The sequence below is a fragment of the Panthera leo genome, chromosome D3, assembly GCF_018350215.1.
Source record: "Panthera leo isolate Ple1 chromosome D3, P.leo_Ple1_pat1.1, whole genome shotgun sequence".
Lineage (NCBI taxonomy): Eukaryota > Metazoa > Chordata > Mammalia > Carnivora > Felidae > Panthera > Panthera leo.
The window spans coordinates 25,793,228-25,805,488 of NC_056690.1; the positions used below are offsets into that span (position 1 = coordinate 25,793,228).

The 12,261-nt window shown below is 57.0% G+C and overlaps 1 long non-coding RNA gene across 1 annotated transcript; it reads left to right on the top strand.

Annotated features, from left to right (window-relative positions):
• The first annotated feature begins 823 nt into the window (after positions 1–823).
• Positions 824–7,006, top strand: LOC122203497. The gene is made up of 3 exons (XR_006195209.1): positions 824–1,134; positions 4,437–4,636; positions 6,943–7,006. It is a non-coding gene; the product is annotated as an uncharacterized LOC122203497 (long non-coding RNA).
• Positions 7,007–12,261: the final 5,255 nt, after the last annotated feature.

Genomic DNA, 12,261 nt, shown 5'->3' on the forward strand with positions numbered 1-12,261 from the left:
CCGAAGGCCATGCAGTGCAGCCACTTCCCCAAGCTGATTCGAGATGGATGGCAGGGGAAGGGCTAGTCAGAAGTACTTCTGGGTCAGAAGATGCTGGGTTGGCACCTCCAGGGCACCAAAACTCCACAGGCCCTAAATCTAAACCCCGAAAGCAATGGGAGTGTATCGTGAGCAACCGGCCAGGAGCCCAGCCCTGGGCAGGCAGGGGCCTACGCTGAACCCTCCCCGCACGCCACCCCCCCCTCCCCCCAGCTGAGCAGATGACTGCTGTTTCAGAGTGGACATCAGACTCGCAGAGATGAGGTCACGTGCCCAAGGTTAAGTGGCAGAGATGCAGCCTCGGGCTCCAAAGCCCAGGCTCTTCCAAGGCCCTCCTTCTCCTGGGACTCCCTCTCGCTGCCCTGGTCCAGCCAGTTCCGTGTGTCCCCAAGGCACGGGGACCATCCAGCCTGGTGCCCCTTGCACTCTGTCCCTACTCCCCATTCCTCTGTTCTTTCTGCCCCCCGCTCCCCGCCCCGTGGCGCTGGGGATGCCGGAAGGAAGATGGCTCCCGCTTTCCACATTTGCCGTGACTACCTGTATGGACCGGATCGTGTCCCCCTCCCCAAATCCGTAGGTTGAAGCCATATGGCTACCCCCAGTGTAGCCATATTTGGAGATGGGGCTTTTACCAAGGACATTAAGGTTCAACGAGGCCATAAGCATGGGACCCTAATAAGATAAGACCGGCCTCCTTATAAAAAGAAGAAGTGACACCAGATCTGTCCCTCCGCCTCACTCCGCTCCCCCCCACCCACCCCGTACATGTGCACAGAGAAAAGGCCACGTGAGAAGCACATCTGCAAGCCGAGGAGAGAGGCCTCAGAAGAAGCCAACCCTGGCACCTTGATCTTGGCTTTCCAGCTGCCACAACTATAAGAAAACACATTTCTGCTGTTTGTGCCCCGCCCTGCCCAGGCTGCGCTATTCTGTCACAGAGGCTCGAGCTAACACAGGCCCCCTCTCCACCCCGGGAAAATCACTCCCAGCTTTAAAGCTTGCCTATGGAAGCCCACGGGCCGCTCCTGTGCAGGCACCAGACCGTCCCCTCCAGAGGGGCCAGAATGAGGGGAGAATGGAGAGATGCTTATGGAGGTAAGCCTTTGACTGGGGGGGGGGGGGGGGGGGGGGGGCGTGTGCGTGGGGCCCGCCCTGCCTGCCTTTGCCCCCCCAGGACAGAATGAAAGACGAGTGCAACAGCAAACAGGGGGTCTGTCATCAGGCCGGGCTGCCCCGACCCCTCAAACCTGGGGACAAGGCTGGATCCAGCCCGGTCCCTTTGGACGGTGGGAATAAGGCTCAGTTTGTCGTCTCCCTCCTGGCCTGGGCTTCCTCATCTCTTGCAAACCCTCCCCTTTCAGGATCGGGCACCTTCTGCCCCTCCAACTGCCCCCCTCCAAGACCTCAACAACACTGGGGGAAGGCCCGGGCTCCTCCCAGACCCTGCCCGCCTCCTCCCTGCGACCGTGAGGCAGAGGAGAAGCACAGAAAAGCCTCATCCAAAAAGCACCCACAAAAAGGAGAACCACTCAAGGCAAAGGACGCAAGACAGACTCCAGCTGACGGAGCCCACAAAGCTGTCTGTCCTCCCTGCAGCTCCACCCCGACGCCCATCCCTGTGTCCCTGCACCATCCTGTAGCGTCCAGCTGTGGCAAGGGTGCAGTCAGTGGGGCCCTGGCCCAGGCGGGGCTCCGGCTGGCCACCGGCAGGGCCACAGAGAGGAATCGAGTCGGCACGGGGTCGAGAAGCAGTCTCCAGGCCCAGACGGCAAAAGGCCCAACAGGCGGGGGTCCAGGTGGGACACAGAGGGGCAGTGGGCAGCCAGGCTCCCTCACACCCCTCCCTCGGGCTGTCCTCCGGAGCTACGGCCTGTCCTCAGCCGGGCACCAGCCAGGAGGGGCCTTTATCTCAGTGGAAGGATGACGGCTTTGGGGACTTGTCCAGAGTCCGAGAAAACCACCGAAGGCTGCTCCCTGCGTCACTGTGGCCAGAGTCCAGAGTCACCAGGGCTCCAAAGGGAAGACCAGGCAGGAGTCCTGGAGACGGGGCCGGGCTGAGCCACCTGGGGGAAATGCAGCGAGTTAGGACGTGAGCACGGCCTCTATCCCCCGCACCCCGCATCCCCCAACATAATCCCACATCTGAGCGGGGTGGGGGGTGCACCTTTAGAGACCCCCCCAGCCTCCCTAGACAGGGTGAGGGTAGGGGTTTTAGACACTGATGACTTTTGGGGTTTTTTTAATGTTTGTTTATTTTTGAGAGCGAGAGAGAGCAAGCAGGGGAGGGGCAGAGAGAGAGGGAGACACAGAATCCGAAGCAGGCTCCAGGCTCTGAGCTGTCAGCACAGAGCCCGACATGGGGCTCGAGCTCACGGACCATGAGATCACGACCTGAGCCAAAGTCGGAGGCTCAACCGACTGAGCCACCCAGGCACCCCGTAGACACTGTTGACTTTTAGGAGAAACTCAGGAATAGAGTTTCCCTACCCTGGCAGGACTGGCTCAGAGAACAAAAAAGCAATAGTGGGAGCCCAGAGCAAGGCCAAGGGCATCACGGGTAGAAAAAGGACAAGGGTTCAGGTGGGCAGAAAGAGCCTTCAAGGTCCCCAGGAGGCTGGGATTCCCTTTACAACATTCCACTGACAACTCCTGTACCACCCTCCCCCAGTGCACACACACACACACACACACACACACACACGCACGCACACCTCCCTGGACGGGGAGCTCACTCCCTCGCCGAGACCATGATAAAGCATGTTCTTGTGTGAAGGTCTGAGAGTAGAACCATGTCTCTGGATTCCCGGGGTCTAGCCTGGAGATGATGCTCATTCCGTGTTTGTGCTGAATGAAGGAATGTACTGAAATCTGCCATAACGCGCCCATAGTGGTCTTGATTGGGCCCCACATGCCCCCACCGAGAGCAAGCCTTCCAGCCACCCGGCTCCTGGGCCTTCTGCTCGTGAGCATGAGTGTTCTGGCCGGACCCTGGGTCTGGGGAGGGGCCTGGCTAGGGGGACAATCATCCCCCATAAAACTAACTTCAGTGCAACCTCCTTACCCCCATGCCTACCCAGGCTTACCTGGCTGCACCCAGACAACATGTTGGCAGCCCAGGCCCAGCTCCCGGCTCCTTCTCCGTGTAGATCCCATCCTGGAAGACAAAAAAGCCCACCACGCTGCAGGAGGAAACTGCACCCAGGCCCCCTCCCCACGCCCAAACTGGCCAGAACTCTCTGCTAACGAGAAGGCCCCCAGAGCCAGGGAGGCTGGGCCCAGGCACATCCCCCTTCCACCTCCCTTCCTCCCACCCCAGAATGTCCTCGGGATAAGGGGGGGGGGGGCTCCTTCACCCACCTCCCTGTTCCCCAGCAACAGCAGAAGGGGACCCAGGACAAAGCAAGGCAAGGTCAGCTTGGCAACAGCTGAGTGGAGGCAGGGACCAGAGTCAGGGATCCAGAGGTCGGATTCAGCTCTGCCATCTTGTGTAGCCATGGGAAGCCTGCCCCACTCTCTCTCTTTCTCTCTCTCTCTCTCTCTCTGAGCCTTGGGATCCTTCCAGCCCTGCGTTCACCCAGAGTGCACAATACTAACCCATAGTTTGAGGCAGTGGACAGGAAATGGGGGGCGGGGAGGGGGCTACAGCTCACCTTCAGTTATTTTTCTGCCCCCATCTGTCCCCGTCGGCCTGCTAACCCTGACCCAGAATCGTGTCCCGGGTTTTGCTCCTGGTGACAGCTAAGCTATCTTCATTAGCTGGCAGACCCGTGCCGGGAGAGTTAGGGGACCGCTCAGTGTGCGCCCAGCGCTCTCTACAGGCGCCTGAGACTCGGGACACGGGTCCAGACCCGGAGAAGAGAACATGGCCCATCATCACAGTGTCGGCCTCCCCGCCCAACTGCCAAGTAAAGGGGGCCCTGGCCAAGTCTCACAAATATGATGACAAAGGGCTGGAACTGAGAAGAGCCGCCCGGAGTCCCCAGTCTCCTTCTGACTCCTTCTGACACCAGGTCGACGGGGACTCAAGAGGAGGTCGCCAAACTCCAGCCTACAGAAGGTCCTCATGGCGGAACTGACAAAATCCTGGCTTCCGTGCCAAAAAGCGGGGTGGAAACGCCCCCGTCTGGGGCCCCATATAATGGGGACAAGGTCTTGGTCTGTGACGCGGAGGGGTTGAAAAGTGGCCTCGCCAATTTCCCTCCCACAGGATTGTGAGAGATTCTACGCTTTCGTGCACGGACCTAGAGAGGGCAGGGGGGGCAGTGGGGGGAGGGGGAGCGGCACTGGTTAAGTTGGAATACTTATCTGTCAGGCTGCTGCCCAGGGTGGTCACGAATGTTCAGGAAGAATCCGGAAATCCCCTTCTCTCTCCTCCCCTTCTCTTCCCTCTCTCCCAGGAGCTTGCTGGATGCTGTAAATAGACCCCAGGCTGCTCAAGGGAGCATCGCTTGACACAGAGGCCCTTCCCCTGGCCCCGCGGACCCTGATGTCAACATGGCAGTGAAGGTTTCAAGGGAAACTTCAGCCCCTGGGTCAAGCTGAAAGCTCGCCAGGAGGGCAGAAAGGAAGGCGAGGGCGTGAAGGTGAGATGAACCAGGTGAGACCATGGCTCCCCAACCCCACGCACCCGATGTGTGACTCAACATGAATTATCCTCAGAGGTTTAGCCAGTGCCTGGCACGCTGCGAGTGCTCCAAAAACCATTTCCCCACGTACTCAAATCTTTGCCTAATGCTGATGTCCCAGAAATACGGGCCATCTCGATCCTGCGGCATGATATGCCTCCCGGGGTGGGGGTGCGTATACCCCAGGTAGGTAACACAGATCAAATCAAAATCCCATCTTGGTGGAAGGATAAACGAACGCTCGTACATTCTTATAATGAAATCTACTCATCAGTCGACAGGAACAAATGAGTGCTACGTACTACAAACCTTGAAAACATAACACGTTGTGAGAAAAGAGACCGCGTGCTGGTTGGCTCCATTTTTATGAAATGTCCAGAACAGACAAACTTACAGAGACAGAGAGAGTAGACTCGTGGTCGTCTGGAATCCAAAGTGGGACGGCAGACGTTAGTAAGGGGGTGTGGGGGAAACTTACGGGGGCAACAGAAATAGCCCAAAACAGGTTGACAACAAGGGGCTGCTCGACTTGGTAAATTTACAAAAAATCATCGAACTGTGCACCTGAGATGAGTTCTGTGCCATTTAAGCCACGTCTCCATAAGGTCAGACCCAAAAAAGGATTGAATTACTGATCCATACAATAACAAGTATGAACTCAAAACCTCACCCTCAAAAAACCTTACCCTGAACAAAAGAAGGCCAAACACCAAAGATTCCATATTAATGGAACTTTAGAGAAAACAAGTCTAGTTTATAGGCCTACAAAGCAGATCAGTGGTTCCCTGGGCCTGGGGCTGGGGCTGGGGCTGGGGCTGCGAGGGGATTGACATACAGGGAAGGGACACAGGGGAACATTTTGGGGTGATGAGAATGTTCCAGATGTTGATTGTAGTGATGGTTACACAAGTGTCTACATTTGGCAAAACACATTGAGATACAGGCTTTAAATGGGTGCGTTTTATTGTATGGAAATTGTAATCCAATAATGCTTGTTTTTCAATACTCCTTGAGAGGTAACCACAGAGAATAAGAATCGAGAAGAGTCCGATTCTCCTATGGTGGACCCCAGGGCCCTGGTGTGTCAGCTCCCGCTGGCCCACACAACCCCCCACTTCAAGCCAAGGTCAGGGGCCCCACCAGGGAAGCTTTGATTGCAGGGGTTGGGCCCAAGAAGATTCTAGAGGTCCCTCCTACCTCTGAGATTCTGGGGCTTTCCACACAGATGGACTTCATAGCATGAAGCCGGTGTCTATTATCCCGGGGTCACCTTGATTACTCCTTTGATGCAGTCAGGGTCATGGTAGGCACGCAGACATGTCTGGAGCCATGTGGGTGGGCAGGGAGGTGCCCCCAGCTGTCAGAGAGAGAGAGAGAGAGAGAGAAGGGTAGGGGAATAAATATGCACCCACAGGTATGTTGGAAAATAGATGCCAGGGTCCTGTTCTAAAAGCGCAGCATTTACCAAAACTGATCTCCTCAGATCAGAAGCAAAACAGGAAACCGGGAGGTATCGTGGTACCAAACCATCGTGATGCGTTGGACAGGACAAGGGCTTCCCGGCCTGGGGTTCCATCCTGCTGGGCCGCACTGGGGAAGTGCACCGCCCCTCTGGGCCTGTCTTCTTATCCACAAAATGGAGATAATAATGGTGCCCACCTTACAAGGCCGCCGTGAGGATTACCTGGGACGATAAATACTTACCTATTAGCACGCATTCCATTATTTTCTTATGCTGTTAGTACTCCCTTTGCGCACACGGCTCATTAACACCATCGGTGGGTTATTTTTTCCCCCTAAACTCTGTGCCGTTCCTGGTAACGGAGTAACAGCTGCCAGGGAAATCTGCATTTGGTTGCATTTTAGGGTCCCTCTGGATTTGGGCTTTTTTTTTTTTTCCCCGACTCTGGAATAAAATAGCTGCTCGGAGAGCTGGCATACGGGAGATGTTGGCCTAAATTGCTCTGGATGAGTGAGTACCGACAAAACAGCAGGAACCTCCCAGGAACAACGAGATGCGCAGGAGACGCGCTGAGGGAAACAGAAGCGTCTGCGGAGCAGCAGAAAGCCCGGCTTCTGGACAAATGCAAGCAGGGCATACACAAAAGAGGAGCTCCGAAATTCGAATTTCAACTCTTCCTCAAACAAGGGAGCCCCTGAGCTGCTGGGGGGGGGGTGGGGGGAGGGAAGAGCCAAAGAAGGAGAAAGATGATAAACTAAATGTTAGTTTCCTGCCTGCCGAAAGAATAAACTGGGTTTCACTGTCCCCATTTTACAGACGAGGAAACTGAGGTTCGGAGTCAAGTGCCTTTCTCCAACATCACCCAGCTGGGAAGGAGTGCGGTTGGATTCTCAACAGGCATGTTGAACCCCAAAGCGGCAGAAGGCTTGCGTTCAAATACGGGGTGGGGATTATACGGGGAAAGGCCAGAGGGAGGTATGTGTGAACCGCAGCACCATGGACAGCACTACGGGGGGGGGGGTACCTGGTCCACGACTGCTACACCATCTCGGGTCATTTCATTCCAGTGGCTTCGAGAGGCAACTGATTAGGCTGACATTTAGGAGAGGAGGTGGAGTAGTTATAAACACACGTTTCAGGGTCAGCCGAGGCCCAGGGGCCAGTCCTGACTCTCCTTCCAACTGGCTGTGTGATTCTCTGAGCCTCAAGTGCTCATCTGTCATGCCCAGTTCCCAGGCTTTTCGCGGGGTCTCCAGGAGGCAGGGCCCAGCAAGAACCCTGGTAAATGGCCACTAAATTGTCGAGGCGTTGGTTATCTACTCCATCCCTTGGAGTACACACGGACTCCGTCTCCCCCTCCCCTCCATGACTCATCCAGCTTCCACAGGGCCCCACCCGGACCACAAGGGGGGAGGGGACACCTGTTTCATCTGATCTGATCAGCCTGGAGAGGAATACAGAGACAGATGTCACTCTCAGCTGCCCTTTGCCTCTGCCCCTGTGTCTCTCTGGCTATTGTTCCACAGAGCTCCAGCTGACAGATGAGCCAGGCCTCAGAGACAAGAGGAAGGATCCCCTTGGGAACAAAGGGCTAGCCTATAAGTTATTCACCAGCCCATTGAACTTGCACAATGGACCCAGGGCTCCAGAAACACCCTCCCCCCGCCCAACTCAAACAGCCCAAGGGTCACCCAGGAGAGGAACCAACAGCCCCAATACAAATAAAAGCAAATAACTAGGTGTCAACGCAAGATTCAGGGCCCACGTAAGTGTCCCCAGCAGGTACACAGTGGGCAGACTAAGCAGTAATATCTTTATTCAACACTGACAGGCTGCAGGCACTTTTACACATACTGCTTCACAGCCTCACGACGGTCTTTTAAGGCAGGGATTCTGATTCCCACTCTACGGATGAGGGGACTGGGGCTCAGAGGAGGGAAATGGCTTCCTGGCTGAAGCTGACCTAAAAAGTAGGTGGGGAGAAGGATTCACGCGGTGTAACTCTCAACCCCTTCTCTTTCCACCACACCACACCCTCTGGATGGGTGATAAATTCAAAGAGCATAATCCTGTCCTGAGCGGAAGCACGGATCAGATCCAGAGAAGGGGCCTTAAAAAATGAAGTTGAAAAAAAAAAAGAAAGAAAGAAAAAGAAAGGAAGAAAGGAAGGAAGGAAGGAAGGAAGGAAGGAAGGAAAGAAAAAGAAAGGAAGGAAGGAAGGGAAAGGAAGGAAGGAAGGAAAGGAAGGAAGGAAGGAAAGGAAGGAAGGAAGGAAGGAAGGAAGGAAGGAAGGAAGGAAAAAGGAAGGAAGGGAAAGGAAGGAAGGAAGGAAAGGAAGGAAGGAAAGGAAGGAAGGAAGGAAAGGAAGGAAGGAAGGAAAGGAAGGAAGGAAGGAAGGAAGGAAGGAAGGAAGGAAGGAAGGAAGGAAAAAGGAAGGAAGGAAGGAAGGAAAGGAAGGAAGGAAGGAAGGAAGGAAGGAAAAAGGAAGGAAGGAAGGAAGGAAAAGAAATGGAAATGCCTGGCAGGTCCAACAATAGACGGTGAGTAGAACACGTTTGTCTTTTCCAACCTTCTACAATTATCATCCATTTTGTTAGACTTCTTGATTCCTTTTAAAAATCACCAAAAATTATAAAATTCTCGCTTTTAATGCAGGCACAGAGGGTGGCTCTTCTAAAGCTCGCGTAAGGAGTTATGGTTCCTTTGAGGGGGGGATTCTGAAGACCAGCTCTCTCCTCCGTGAAAGAGTGGGGGGACAGACCCCAAAATGCAGCAAGAAGGATGCAGGGTGCGTTTCTGAACCTTTCTCGGTGGCCAGGGTGGTCAAATAATAACAGGCAGGTGCGGAGGGGCATAGGGGATGCTACCCGTAGAATTCTTTCAACGGGAAATTAATCGGAGTCAGCTAACACGAGTTGAATGCCACCCGAAGCTAGGCACTGGTAAAGTGTCCCAGAGGAAACCATTTGCCAGGACTGCGACATGTTTCTGCGCTGAGGGGGGCGGGGGCGGGGGGGAGGGAGAGAGGTCGGGGGTACTGTTCCCTCAACCGATGGTCTGGCCACCTGCTGGATGAGAGGGAGGAGGGGTCTTGAGTAAACATCCAGATGCCCAGCCCCACCCCAGTCCTGCTGACTCATCCCCTGGCCACGTGGCACGGACATCTGCATATGTGAAGCGACGCCCCTGAAGTCTGAGAACCACTGTCCTCAGGTTTCCCTGTCATCCCCACCTCCCCCCGCCAACCCCGCCCGACCCCCACAGAACCCAGGCGATCGCTAAGCTCCCAGGTGCCCGCGTTAGCGCTCCGTCTGGGGTTGGCACCGAGAAAAACAAAGCCTCTTCCCGCACGGTTTCTCGCCTTTCTCTCCCCTCCCCTCCCCGCACTAGGGCCTCGCTCCCCTGCCCCCTCCCCCCCAGCAGCAGGTGGGGGCGTTTTCCCCGCGGCGGCCCTGCAGTGGGTTGTGCGCGCCAGCAATCTGCGCGCGGCGGCCGCTGGTCTGGAGCCCGGGTTGAGGGTAGGGAATCCAGCCGCCGCCGCACCCCCCCCCCCCCCGCCCCGCCACCGCCCCAGGCCTCTCCCTGCAGAGTCCCAGAAGCAATTTCTCCAGCCCAGGACCCCCCTCTTGGATTTCCAGCCTGTCTAGAGGGTACTGGAGAGGAGATGTGGAAAGGGGGCTAGTGAGGGCTGAGGGCTCCCCAGACCTGTTTGGGGATTGGACACGGGCTTTTGGACTCCTGCATACCCGGATCGCAAAATCACTGGCTGCGTGACCTTGGACGCGTACCTAACCCTCTCCGGATCTCAGCGTCCTCATCTTTAAAATGGGGTTCTCACCTGCTCGTGGGACTGTTGTGGTAATGCGGGCAAAGCAGAGGCTGGCGTAAAGTAAGCTCGCTGTGAACTGATGTATCATCATTATCTTTGTCATTGGCATTATTCTTCTCAAGGAAGGCGGTTCTCCTGCCTTCCGCATCCCCCTGGACCCACCCAGCACGCCGCGCAGCTGGAAGCGGGGTCCCACCGATGGGGCAGGGCGGGCTCTGGGCGGTGGGCTCGGCAGGAGGAAAGAGGGGCTCAAGCACCCCGCCCCCACCCCCAGCTCCGAGCCCCTGCGGGCTCTGTCCGAGGCTGGGCCAGTTAGCCGCTAACCTGGCGGGCCCAGAAGGTCCAGGGTCCCCTGCTCCCTGGCTGGCCGCGGGGGTGGGGGGGTGGGGAGGGTCTTTGTTCGCCCTCGGATGGGGACTGCAAGACCCCCACCCGCGCTAGATTCCCGGCGCATCCTTCCTCTCGGTCCCCCAAGCCCCACCCAGGACAAGTGCGGGCGGCAGAAGCTGTTCATCCCGCAGACGAGGGGCACTTCGGGCAGCCTTTGCCATCCCCCTGAACACTGCCTGGGACCCTGGGACCCTGGGACCCTGGGACCCACCCTCGACCCGACCTCGGGGAATTAGGCTGTTCCCGGCGCGGGAGCAGGACGCTTAGGGAGGCAGGGCTGCGAGCGCGGGGCGGCGGCTTACCTCGGCTCCGCGGTCCTGCGGCGCGAGTGCAGAGGGCTCTTTGTGCCCGGGCTCACCGCGCAGAACTGGGGGAGCCCCTGCAAGCGCCTCCCATCGCAAACTCCTCCCCGCACTCGTCCGCAGCCTCCCTCCCTCTGGTCCCCCGAGCGCAGCCGGCGTCGTCTTTGTAGCTGCTGCAGCGCCCATGAAATTTTAATGCGGGAGCGGCTGGCGGGCGGCGGCGCCCCACCCCCGGCCCGCGCCCCGGCGCCCCGCTCGCGCCTCCCCCCCCCCCTCCGCCCCTGCAACCCCCCGCAGCCTTCCCCCCGCCCCCGCCCGGGGGTCCGAGCCCGCGAGGGTGGGTGGGGGGAGCGCGCCGCCGCCCCCGCGGCACAAAAGGGCGAGCCCGGCCTCCCGCATCGCCGCCCGCGGCGCTGCCATGGCAACGCTTGCCCGGCTGGACTCGGGCCGCCGAGCGCGCGGATGGAGAGGGGCGCGCGACCGCGGGCCCGGGAGCCAAGCCCGGAGCCCGGCGCGATCACAGGACCCGGGACGCTGGTCCTGGAGCACCAGGATGCTTCCCCCGCGTGGCCTCAGAGGATGCTTCGCAATTAACCCTGCTGAGATGGGCACGCGCTTATGGCAGAGTCAAGATTCGAACCCATGCCTCGGGCTTCCCGCCCTTGTGCGTGCCGCTACGCCCCTTGGCGTAACCGCTTTCATAGGTTTGGTCTTTTATGTTTTGAACGGCCCTCTGCTTAGTAGCTACCCTTCTGCAGAGCAGTGACGCCAGAAAGTGGTCCTAGACCCGCCGCATAAACATCACTTGGGAACTTGCTAGAAACTCAAATTCTAGGGCCTCGCCCCAGCGCTACTGGGTGGAAAACTCTGGGGTGGGGCCCAGAGACAGGTATTTTAACAAGCCTTCCGGGGGACTCTGATGCACGATCAGGCTTGGGAACCACTGTGCTGGATCATTCCAGGGATTTCTTTAGCCAGCCTGTCCTGGGTTTCAATTTCAGCTTTGTCCTTGTCCCTTGACAGATGGCCTTGGACACACCAGTCCTGAGACTCGGTTCCCTAGTCCACAAAGTGGACATAATAATGGAACCCACCTCATGGGGTTATGTGGGTTAAGTGTGCAAAGGCATAGGAAGACAAGGGATGCTTAGCACATGCCTGCCGCTTAACAAAGGCTCAAAACATAGTTCTTACTGTGATAGGGCTCTGACATCTGCCTAATTTTTACACTTCTGTGTATATCATTTATCATGTTCATTGCTCAGATAAGGACATTAAGACCCGGAGAAGCTCTAAGAGCCGCCCACAGCCACAGTAAGGGACCCAGGCAGGATTTGAACTTACTGCTCTAAAAGGTTCTAGGTTTGGGGCGCCTGGGTGGCTCAGTGAAGGGTCCGACTTCCAGTCAGGTCAGGATCTCACCGCTCTGTGCTGACAACTTCAGAGCCTGGAGCCTGCTCCGGATTCTGTATCTCCCTCTCTCTCTCTGCCCCTTCCCCACTCACACTCTGTTTCTCCGTCTCTTAAAAATAAGTAAACATTAAAAAAAAAAAAGTTCTAGGTTTACTGGCTGTTTTCCACATTGCGTATCTCCTTCCAGGAACCCCCGCTTGG